We start from the raw sequence: 12,755 nt of genomic DNA, 5'->3' as shown, positions 1-12,755 counted from the left end.
TTTTCTTTTGCAAAGTGTCCAAGTCTCTCATCAAAATTTTAATTGAATTGTTTGTTTTCATAATTGAGTTGCAGGAATTCTTTATATATTCTAGATACAAGGCTTTTGTCAGATAAATGTATTGCAAACATTTTTGCCCAGTCTGTGACACTCTCTCTAAGGATCAAGGTGCTGGATTTTGTTGTTTTCCAAAACGCTGGACTTTGTTCTAACAGGCAATTCACAAACTTATTCATGATTAACTTAATTCATTTGAAGTTTATTTTTAAGGTATTAGGGAAGGTCTAAATTTGCCTAAGGCTAAAACAGCCCTCATTAACTACTAAAGTGTTACCTTTCTGGGGTCTCTACTGAATGCCCTGGTTTTTTTAACAAGCGTTCTCCACTCTGGGTGGTCAGAACTTGACTATATCCTAGCCTTCTGTAAGCTCTGGGAATTCTGTAGCTCACAGCACATCTGATCTCTCAGATGTGTGGCGTTTCACCCTTACATGTGTGGCTTAGTATTCAAAGACTCTCTCAAGTACACTCTGATGCATATTGCTGGAGCTCTCTCTCTACACAGCTCCCTTTTCTTTAGTATTCCACTTTGTAAATTCCAAGCGTTACAGCCTCCTGAAACTCTGATTTCTCATCCCAACCCAGCAAATCCACTGCTTTGGGACCCCTTCCTGGCACTGTGGTCTAGAGAGTGCCTCCGGGCAGAAGCTGGGGTAATCACAGGGCTCACTTGGTTCCCTTTCTCCTAAAGATCACAGACCTGCACTGCCTATCCAATGATTAAAACAATTGTTTCATATATTTTATCTAGTTTTCTTGTTGTTTACAGCTAGACAGCAATTCCAGTCCCTATAACTCCATCATGATGAGATAGAATTCTCTTATTTCTTCTTGAGTTGGTTTGTGGTGTCATAATTTTCTAGGACATGGTCTATTTTATTGAAAATTTTAAATTCTTTGGCATAAAATAAATGTATCTGTAATATCCTCTCATTTTTTTAAATGTCCTTAAATTTGGTAGTGAAACTCACCTTTTCATTTGTGATATTTGCAGTATGCGATCTTTTTTTTCCAATGATAAATCTCACTAGAGATTTTTAACTTTTATTAATCTTCTTAAAGAACTACCTTTGTCTTTATTGATTCCCTTTATTGATGTTTTATTTTGTATTTTATGTATTTTTATTATTTTTTTTCTTCTTTCTTCTTTTAAGGGACTCATTTTGTTCTTCTACTAAGAAATGGGTAACTTAGGGAATTCCCTGGCTGGCCAGTGGTTAGGACTCTGCACCCCCCATTGCCAGGGGCATAGGTTCGAACCCTGGTCAGAGAACTAAGATCCCGCAAAGCCTGAGGATACAAGAAAGAGTACGCTGGCATCTGGTTCCTCCAAAGGGATAATCCCAAATAAATATTTAAAAAAAGAAATGAGTAACTTAGATTGTTCATTATAAGCTTATTTTCCAATATACACATTTAAGGCTGTAAATTTTTCTATGAGTATTGCTTTAGCCATATCCCACAAATATTTTTTTCATTCAATTCAAAACATTTTATAACTTCCATTATGGTTTCTCCTTTAACCCATGAAAACCAATAGGACAAATATGTAGAGACCTATAGGTACAGATATATAAACATCTCTCTATATATTTATAGACATACATATATAAATATAGATATTTATATGCAGATATAAATATATTTGTGTATTTCTAGATATATTTATAGATAAATATTTACAGAGAGAGAGAAATTGATTTACTGTTTTATTGCCAAAGAATTGGCTTAGTCAATTGTGAGGGTTGGTTAGACAAATCTGAAATCTGTAGGGCAGGCGCTGACACTGTAGTTCACAGGTAGAATTTCTTCTTCCTCAGGGAACCCTTAATTTTGCTCTTAAGGCCTTTCAACTGATTGGATGAGGACCGTCCAGAATATCCTTTACTTAAAGTCAACAGATTGTAGATATTAATCCCATGTACAAAATACCTTCACAGCGACACCTAGATTAGTGTTTGATTGAGTAACTGGGTACTGTGGACTAGCCAAGTTGACACGTGGAACACACCACTGTCTGTCTGATGCTTCTCTCATGATGAGACTCAGGTAATGAGTTTTGGGGAGGAAGATCACAGAGTCCCATCTTCATCCCATCATCTCAAGTGTATGTACTATCAGCATAGTGTGTGATTGATGATGTTGACCCTGCTCGTTGGCTGAGCTAGTATCTCTTCTGCTCCATTTATTAATCTATTCAATTACTTAAACATATCAATATGGACTCATGGATATTTGTTTTATACTTTGGGTTGTAGTCCAATACTTCTTTATTTTGTTGTTCAAATTGTTCTAGCTTTGGCCACTGGAAACTGCATGGTATATACATTTCCCATCTTCTTACCTTTACCTTTCAGCATGCATGTTCAACAAACATTTATTGAGCACCTACTGTTTGCCTTGCCCTGTGCTAATCATATAGGATCTGCATGTAGTTTAGTATATAAGGGGAGAGAATGAAGAGGAAGAATGAAACTCAAGGTTAGACAGAGCTACAGGATTTGAACATTAACATTTTTTTAACTTTTTATTTTATATTGGAGTATAGTTAATTAACGGTGTTGTGATAGTTTCAGGTGTACAGCAAAGTGATTCAGTTATACATATACATGTATCTATTCTCTTTCAAATTCTTTTCCCATTTAGGTTGTTACATAATATTGAGCAGAGTTCCCTGTGCTATACAGTAAGTCCTTGCTGGTTATCCATTTTATTTTATTTTTAAAATTTATTTATTTATTTATTTATTTATTTATTTTCTGGCTGCCTCGGGTCTTAGTTGTGGCACGCGGGGTCTTCGCTGAAGTGTGCAGGATCTTTCGTTGCGGCGCGGGCTTCTCTCTAGTTGTGGCGTGCGGGCTTTCTCTTTCTAGTTGTGGCACGCGGGGTCCAGAGCACGTGGGCTCTGTAGTTTGCAACACTCGGGCTCAGTAGTTGCGGCACACAGGTTTTAGTTGCCCCGCAGCATGTGGGATCTTAGTTCCCCAACCAGGGATTGAACGCTCGTCCCCTGCATTGGAAGGCAGATTCTTTACCACTGGACCACCAGGGAAGTCCCTGGTTATCCATTTTAAATACAGCAGTGTGTACATGTCAATCCCAAACTCCCTAACTATCCCTTCCCCCACCTCCACCCCGCCAACCATAAGTTCTGAACATCAGAATTTGAACATTACCAAGGAGTGACAAGCTCCAATTTGGGCTTTAGCAAGGTCATCAGTTATAGGAAAGTCAGTGGATGGTTCCTTGATGATTGGCCAAATAAGGTGGAAGTTTTGCAGTCACTTCCAGGTTTCTGGCTTGAGCATTGGGTAGACTGGGGTGTCATTGGCTGAGATAGGGCACCTTGAATGAGGGCCAAGTCACAAGAGTGTGCACCGTGGAGGTAAGATAGCTCAGGAAAGATGAACTCGGGGGAGCATCAACATGGGGGTGAGATGATAGGAGGAAGATGAGCCAGCCAAGAAGATAGAGGAGAAACCATCAAATAGATAGGAGGGGAACTGAGAGCAGATACCTCCAAGAAGGGAGGGGCTGCACATGTCAAATGCTACGGAGAAATCCACCTGGGGAGCTGGGTAGTGTTCATTAGACTTGGCAACTTATAGGTTATTAGTGGAAAGGGGAGATAGAGGAGAAGCTGAGCTGTCGGGCAGAGGAGGGAATGAGAGGTGAGAGAGAGAGGGTGTTAGGCATTGTGAAGGGGAGGAGAACAGCAGGGCAACCTCTGTAGCGTCAAGAGAAGCTCGTCTGGTTATTTCAATGGATAGACTTGAGCTCTTTAGGGCTGTGGGGAAGGAGCGAGCGGAGAGAGAGAGGGAGAGTGGGGAGAACGGAGGGAGGAAGTCCAGAGTGGCCTGTGCCTCAGGGTGGGGTGGAGTGCTCCAGAGAGGTAGGGTGTCCCATGGAACAACCTGAGCCCCCTAGAGGACGGGTGCTAACACTACAGACAAGTTTACCGGAGTTGCGGGAGGAGAGGTTATTTATTAAATTCTTCAGCCTTCAAGGGTCTTTACTGACGGAGGGAAATCCTCACTACTACCTGAACTTGGTTTCATGTCCAGTTTATTTATTTTTTTTATTTTCAACATCGTTATTGGAGTATAATTGCTTTTCAATGGTGTGTGTTAGTTTCTGCTGTATAACAAAGTGAATCAGCTATACATATACATATATCCCCATATTCCCTCCCTCTTGCGTCTCCCTCCCACCCTCCCTATCCCACCCCTCTAGGTGGTCACAAAGCACCGAACTGATCTCCCTGTGCTATGCGGCTGCTTCTCACTAGCTATCTATTTTACATTTGGTAGTGTATATATGTCCATGCCTCTCTCTCACTTCGTCCCAGCTTACCCTTCCCCCTCCCCTCATGTCTAGTTTATTAACCTTCTGAATCTACTGAATAATTGACATTACTTTAAATAATCAAAGAAATTAAATAAATAAAATAAAATAAGTAAAATAAAAAAGGAAATTCTCTGGCGGTCCAGTGGTTAGGACTTGGCACCTTGACTGCCGTGGCCCCAGGGTTAAATCCCTGGTCAGGGAACTAATGTCCCGCAAGCCACACAGCGCGGCCAAATAAATAGATAAAAATAAAATAAATAAAAATAAACAATCAACATCTCTCTGATAATCATGCGAGCACAAATTAACACTTAGGAATCTGACAAATTAAATGTCTCCTAACATTTTAAACATGAATGGCAATAAAAATTGATAACACTTAATATTAGCCTTTACTATATGCTCCAAGCACTGTTTGAAGTGCCTTACATGTATTACTTCATTAATACTAACAACAACCCTTCAAGGAAGGTGCTATGTTTATCACCTGGTTCCCATTTTGCAGCTGAGGTGGCTGAAGCCCAGAGACGTGAAGTAACTTGCCTAAGGTCACACAGCTGGTAAGTGTCACACTTGGGATTTGTACTCAGTCACCTGGGCCATGGAGACTCTACTACAATTACACACTGTAATGAAAACATGGCTGATTTTTCTGAACACTTAAACAATTGTCAAAACACACACAAATATGATTATTTCCAAAAGTATTATGTCTGGCTATCAGGCGAATTGAGGCTTCTGTTTGCAATGGTCATTTCCCAACGGTCTAAACTCTGTCTTTTGTGTTTTTCTTTGACCGCGCGGTGCAGCTTGTGGGATCTTACTTCCCCAACCAGGGATGGAACCTGCATCCCCTGCAGTGGGAGCGCAGTCTTAACCACTGGACCGCCAGGGAAGTCCTTTAAACTCTGGTTTTAAAGTACAAAATGAGGAGGGCTTCCCTGGTGGCGCAGTGGTTGAGAGTCCGCCTGCCGATGCCGGCGACACAGGTTCGTGCCCCGGTCCGGGAAGATCCCACATGCCGCAGAGCGGCTGGGCCCGTGAGCCATGGCCGCTGAGCCTGCGCATCCGGAGCCTGTGCTTCGCAACAGGAGAGGCCACAACAGTGAGAGGCCTGTGTACCGCAAAAAAAGTACAAAATGAGGAGAGGGAACTTAAAGCCAGCAGGCAGAGGCATCTCTTATGTCCTTACTCATTTTTTGCCTTCATTTTCTGCCCCCTTGGGCACATGGAGGGCCACTTCTCCTGCACTGGCCTGTCCACTGTCAGAGCATGTTTTGACCGTCGGGACATCCTGTCTGCAGTGCCTTGCTGCGTTTCACATCTGGCTTATTTCAGGTTAGCCTGACTATCCTTCTCCTTCTGACGCTCGCACTGTCCCTGCCCGACAGAAGGACTCCTCAGCACGGCCCCTTGACATCCTTGAAAGTTTTCTTGCTACCCCAGGATACGGAAGCCACTATCATCCTGGGAATTGTATTTCCTTTGGTAGAAGAACTGATTCGAGAGGTAAATATGGGAGTCAGGCCATGTTTGGTTTGAGCAATGTCCTCCAGCAGCAGAGTCCGGGGTGTGAGAGGACACCCCCTGGTCAGGCAAGGTTTCGGATCTGCTGGGCAGATGATGCAGAAGGATGAGGGTGTCTATACATTGCAGATACTGGCAGTCCGTCTCTCTTTTTTTTTTAATAAATTTCTTTAATTATTTTATTTATTTATTTTTGGCTGCGTTGGGTCTTCATTGCTGTGCACAGTCTTTCTCTAGATGCGGCGAGTGGGGGCTACTCTTCGTTGCGGTGCGCGGGCTTCTCATTGCCGTGGCTTCTCTTGTTGCGGAGCACGGGCTCTAGGTGTGCGGGCTTCAGGAGTTGTGGCACGTGGGCTCAGTAGTTGTGGCTCGCGGGCTCTAGAGCTCAGGCTCAGTAGTTGTGGTGCACGGGCTTAGTTGCTCCATGGCATGTGGGATTTTCCCAGGCCAGGGCTCGAACCCGTGTCCCTTGCATTGGCAGGCGGATTCTTAACCACTGCGCCACCAGGGAAGCCCTGGCAGTCCGTCTTAGCGTCTGCCTTCCAAGGCTTCCCATCTGAGATGGAGAAGAGATGGCAGATCCACCAAGCTCTTGGCTCATTCCTTCACGGACACACTTGCTACACTGCTTTGAGCGCATCTGTTGACCTCTCTGCTCCCTCCTGGGGTTTACCGGCCAAACTGATGTGTAGCTTGGTGTACAGGAGGCTCCCATTGGTTCTGAGCTGCCACCTCTCTCTGCACAGTCCCAGGACTGCAGTGTTTGCTTTCCCTCAGACTCTGAGGCTCCCAGGCCCGTCTGCCTGGGTTTCTGCATCCCCAAGCACCTAGCAGGGTGCCTGACACATTAATAGAGGCAAAATAAATGTTGTGGACCTATTCTTGGGTGAATAAATGAACTAACTTCCCCATCTTCTCAAAGTTGAGGCTTAGAAAATCCCATTTCCTCCAGGTATCCGAAGGTAAACTGAAGGACAGACTGGAAACCCTTCCCCCATCCTCCTCTCCCCTCGGGTATGAGACTCAGTATTTTTTTCTCCCAGACAAGATGGGTTAATGTAGTGGCCTCCCAAATCTCCCAGCTGACAGCGCTGGATCCTGAGATAGGGGCCTGGGTGCTGAGACACAGCTTTCTACTCCCCACCCTGTCCCACCCAATCCCCTTTAGCACCACTGGTCAAGCCCCATTTGAAATTAACCAGTGTAAGGGTAGAGCTGATGCTCTGGGTCCTGATTGGCTGCTCCAGGTCTATTCAAAAAGGAACAAGGAGGGGCGGATAAACTAGGAGTTTCGGATTAACATATGCACACTACTATATATAAAATAGGTAATCAGTAAGGACCTACTGTAGAGCACAGGGAACTCTACTCAATATTCTGTAATAACCTATATGGGAAAAGAATCTGAAAAAGAATGGATATATGTATATGTATAACTGAATCACTTTGCTGTACACCTGAAATTAACACAACATCGTAAATCAACGATACCCTAATATAAAATAAAAATAAAAACTAAAGGGACTTCCCTGGCAGTTCAGTGGTTAAGACTCCTTGCCTCCAATGCAGGGGGGGCAGGTTTGATCCCTGGTGGGGGAGCTAAGATCCCACATGCCCTGCGGTGTGGTCAAAAATAAATTAAATTGAAATAAAATAAAAACGTGCTACTAGAAAAAAAAAGAAACAAGAAGCCGTTTGGACTTCGGGGCTCCCTGCCCTCCTCCAGGCTCCTGGAGAGACAGTTATTAAGCTGAGTCTTCTGGAGCCTGGTTGGCTTCCCCCACCCCGAGGAAGACAGAGGCTCCTGAGAGGAATAGAGGTTTCTGAGGTTTCCCTCAGGAGGTCTTCCCAGAGCTCAACCTTCCTGCTGGGAGTCGGGGTGTGCATCTCAATGTCTCCTGATAGGGATAGTTCACGAAGGAGGAGAAGCTAGGGTCAGGGGTTTTGGGACCCAGAGGCCTTGCTTTTCCCCTTCCCCATCAGCCAGGTCTTTGGGTATGTACCCTCCCCTGCCAGGATGATCAGACCTCAGGGTCCAACGTATGGAGGGACCCTCGGGCTGACTGGGGTTTTCTCCTAACCATGGCAAAACCGACTATTTATCAAACTTTACTACGTGCCTGAAGCTGTGCTAAGGGCTTCCTGGACAGTATCTCATTCTACATGCACAACCTCTCTGGGAGGCTGGATGTTATGGGTGAAGAATCTGAGACTTTGAAGACATCTGGAAACTTACTCAAGGTCACACAGCTAGTAAGAGGCCAGAGCCAGTTGGTTTGACTCCAAAGCCACTGGTTTAACCACAGCTCCTCCCGCCCACTCCCCCCCCCGCACCCCCCCCACACATACACAGTGGGGGACACACCCATAGGCCCAGGCCCTGAGACAGACTCTGCCATCAGCTGTCAGGCAGAGGCCCCACACATCTGGCTCAGCAGATAGGGAGGACCAAGAAGGGATGGAGCTGCTCCCCGAGGGAGGGGCCGTCCCTCAGGTCAGGCTGGGCTCTTTTCTGGAGGAGCCATCTGACCCCTCCTCCAGCAGGGATGGAGAGAGAAGAGGCTCTCTTGGGCTGAGAGGCAGGGGAGGGCCAGACTCACAGAGAGACCCACCTACCCCGGGGAGGGGTGGGTCAGCCACGGAGAGAGATCCCAGGGGATGCAGTGAGAGACAAGCCAGGGACAAGACAGAGGGAGGGTGGAAGGGGATTTCCCCCACCCCTCGGGTCCACCAACAGCTGTCTTGCCACACAGAACTCACCAGTGAACACCGACATGGCAGGCACAAATACCACCCGCCCCCCAGCAAAGCGGCTGCTCCACAGTTCTGAGTATTTCAAAGGGTCAGGAAGGGAGGTAGGACAGAGGCAGCTTCCCAGTGGGTTCCATGGTCAGCCCCTGACACACCTAGTTCTGAGCTCCCTCTTGGGTGCAGGCCTGCCCTGAAAGCAGAGGATGACAATCGCAAGGGCCCCCTCAGGAAAGGGAGGAGGTCCCGGCAGGAGGACCAGTGGTCATGCGTGCTGGGTAGCCAGTCAACAGAGGCGGGTGTGGCTGGACTGGAGAAGGGACTGAGCTCAATTTGAACACTTAACCAGTTCAGAGGAGAGCACGGAAGCTAGGACCAGTAGGGCAGGACCTGGGATCAAGAGCAAGTTCACAGACAGGAAGGCCAGGCTGGGAGGTCAGCAAAAATCGGGTCAGAAGGAAGAATTTGGATTTTATCCTCGGGCGCCAGGAGCAGCTGGCAGCAGGAGTGGTTAGAAGGGCAGGAGCGGGTGAGGTGGGCGGGATCAGTGGGCCCCTGGAGAACATGCGGACCCCCTACGTGCCCCACCCGCTTTGGGAAGGAAGAGGGAACCGCTTTCCACGGGTTCTGCGCCCGCTCAGGGCTCCTCAGGCCTGGATCCCTCCTCCCACGCACAGAGGCCCCCAGGGATGGGTCCTCTTCCCGCACAGTCCCCTCCCCCCCCGCCCCCCCCGCCCCCCCCCCGCCGCAGGTTCTCCCCCACCCTCAGGTTCTCTGCTGCTCCCTGCAGGTCCTTCAGGTGTAAAGCTCCCCAAGCAAGCCTGCGTCCAGGCCGCCTGGGCCCTAAGTGGGCAGAGCAGGGGTCTTGAGCCTCTCCCGCAGAGTGGATCCAGGACAGGAACCGAGTGACTGTCCCCCACTGGCCAGCCCGCCCTCCAGGCCTGAGTCGGTCTAGTGGGCAGCGGTTTCCGGTCTGCTGCAGCCCCGCCCCAGCGCTGCTCCCTGGGCCTGGTCGGTGTGACCTTGAACTCTCACTGACCCAGAAGAGCCATTTCCTTGAGGGTTTTCTCTCCCTGTCCCCATCCCAAGCTTTAGACCCTGGCTGTCTCTGAGCACACCCTGCTCCAGCTGGCTGCCTATGAGCTGGGTGACCCCTGGGAAGTTACACCACCTTTCTGTGCCCCCCTTTCTTCAAGTATTGTGAGGATTAACGGAGAACAGGCTGTGAGTAAAGACAGCTTACCTTATGGAGGGTGGTCTTTGTGCCACGTGATCAAGTCTGTTTGTCTGGATGAGGAAGCAGAGGGTCAGGGGTTGCTACTTAATGCGGAAGAGGTGAGGTGGAGGGGCCTGGATGTCAGCATCCCACTGTGGGCTGAGGCTTGCTCCAAGACTATTCCTCATTTTGAAGCCCTGGGGTCTCTGGGGACTTGTGAGCCATGCTGTCTCCACCTGTGGGCTGTGCTTTTACACCCTGAGGACGGAGGCTAGATGGTGGGATTAGTGATGGATGAGATAGTACCGGAAAGGGTGGGAAGATGCAGGCTAGTGCAGACCAGGTTGGAAAATGGCAGGGACCTCGAGGATCAACACAGCAGGGGACAGAGATAATACTGTCAAATGTTCTACACCAGAGGATTCCCCAACGCCCCCACCCCACCGCCCCACCTCCGTCTTTCAAGGTGCCTCTTCCTTGGGAATTCCCTGGTGGTCCAGTGGTTAAGACTCCACGCTTTCAATGATGAGGGCCCAGGTTCGATCCCTGGTCGGGGAACTGAGATCCCACAAGCTGCGCAGCACAGCCCCCCCAAAAAGATGCCTCCTCCCTCCTCCTTGAAGTCTTCTCTGACCACTTCATTCTCTTACTGGAGAATTCCTGGGGCCTGAGAAGCTGCAGCTTAGCCTTGGTGAACTAAGTGTTCCCTGTTACTGCATGTGATAGGGGTCCACCATTTATTCATCACCGAGTCTTTTTTAAAGAGCTTTCCCAGGACTTCCCTGGTGGTGCGCAGTGGTTAAGACTCCACGCTTCCAATGTAGGGGGCCCAGGTTCGATCCCTGGTACGGGAACCAGTTGCATGCCGCAACCAAGAGTTCGCAAACCACAACTAAGGAGCCCGTAAGACGCAACTAAGGAGCCCACCTGCTGCAAATAAGACCCAACACAACGAAATAAATAAATAAATATTTTTTTAAAAAGAGCTTTCCCATGTATTAGCTCATTTAATCCTCCTAACAGCCCTGGGAGGGAAGGATGAAATGTGCTTACTTCCAGGAGGAATTTATCTCATGGATTCTAGTAACATCCTCACCTAGTGAGTAACAGAAAGGTTACAGAAACTTGTCCCAACCATTTCTGATGTTAATCCCATTAGAGCCCAAAGGCAATATAAGTGAGAACTTGAGAATTTCACAGGGAAATGGCATTTACAGAATCCAGGTGATTGTGTCCTGGCTTCTAACTAATCCAGGGTGGAGCTGAGAGATCAGAGAAGCCAGCTGAGGTGAAAATTGAAAGAACACTGGAGCCACAGAGAGCAAGGTTCAAATCTTGGCCCTATTGCCTACTGTGCGACCTTAGGTGGGTTACTTAGTCTCTCTGAGACTCATTTTCACCATCAGTAAAATGGGAATAAGAATGCATCTCTCATACAGTTATTGTGGAGAATCATTCAATCATTCATTCAGTAAAAATTCAGAGCCTGGGCTTCCCTGGTGGCGCAGTGGTTGAGAGTCCGCCTGCCGATGCAGGGGACACGGGTTTGTGCCCCGGTCTGGGAGGATCCCGCGTGCCGCGGAGCGGCTGGGCCCGTGAGCCATGGCCGCTGAGCCTGTGCGTCCGGAGCCTGTGCTCCGCAACGGGAGAAGCCACAGCAGTGAGAGGCCCGCATACCGAAAAAAAAGAAAAAAAATTCAGAGCCTACCCTGTGCCAGGCACAGTGATGGACAAGCCTAGTGAAGAACTGGTCTTCAACAAACTACTATGTATAAAATAAATAGGCCACAAGCACAGAGGATATAGCCAATATTTTATAATAACTATAAATGGAGTATAATCTTTAAAAATTATGAATCAATATGTTGTACACCTGAAACTTATATCTTACTGTAAGTTAATTATACCTCAATTAAAAAAATTTTTTTAATATAAAAATAAAAAGAACTTGTCTTCATGGAGTTTATGGTCTAGTGGAGAGAGATAACAATAAACAATAAATAAAATGGGAAATTATCAGCTGATAGGAAAAAGCAGGTGATGTGATCCTGGCTGAGATTACTGGGTGTCCTCTCATTTTCATTCTCTTTTTTTTTTTTTTTATTTTTGGCTGTAGGATCTTAGTTCTCTGACCAGGGATTGAACCTGGGCCCTTGGCAGTGAAAGTGCGGAGTCCTAACCACTGGACCATCTGGGAATTCCCCTCCTCTTCTTCTTGTGTAACTCTGGACACATGGCTTCCCAGGCTCCCTTGAAGCTTAGTGTAGCCATGTGATTAAGTCCTGACTAAAGGGATATAAGCAGAAGCCACCTCTGGGAAATGTCCTTAAAGCAAGGGGCACATCTTTCTTTACCCCTTCCTCTTTCCTACCTGCTGGAATGCAGAGGTGATGGCTGAAGCTCAAGCAGCCATATTTGACCAAGAGGAGAAAGCACCCGCTGAAGATGCCACAGATAGAAGGTATGTGGGGGCTTCCCTGGTGACGCAGTGGTTAAGAATCCACCTGCCAACACAGGGGACACGTGTTCGAGCCCTGGTCCAGGAAGATCCCACATGCCGCGGAGCAACTAAGCCTGTGCGCCACAACTACTGAGCCCGCGTGCCTAGACCCCATGCTCCGCAACAAGGGAAGCCACCGCAGTGAGAAGCCCGCGCACCACGATGAAGAGTAGCCCCACTCGCTGCAACTAGGGAAAGCCCATGCGCAGCAACAAAGACCCAACTCAGCCCAAAATAAATAAATAAATAAATAAATAAAATAATTAATTAATTTTTAAAAAAAGAAGGTATGTGGGTGAGGCCCCTGACACCATAGAGGACCAGCCTGAGACCTCCTACCTCCAGACTTTCACATCA

The sequence above is a fragment of the Mesoplodon mirus genome (assembly GCF_964341445.2).
Source record: "Mesoplodon mirus genome assembly, chromosome: 18".
NCBI lineage: Eukaryota > Metazoa > Chordata > Mammalia > Artiodactyla > Ziphiidae > Mesoplodon > Mesoplodon mirus.
This window is presented reverse-complemented; position numbering follows the sequence as displayed.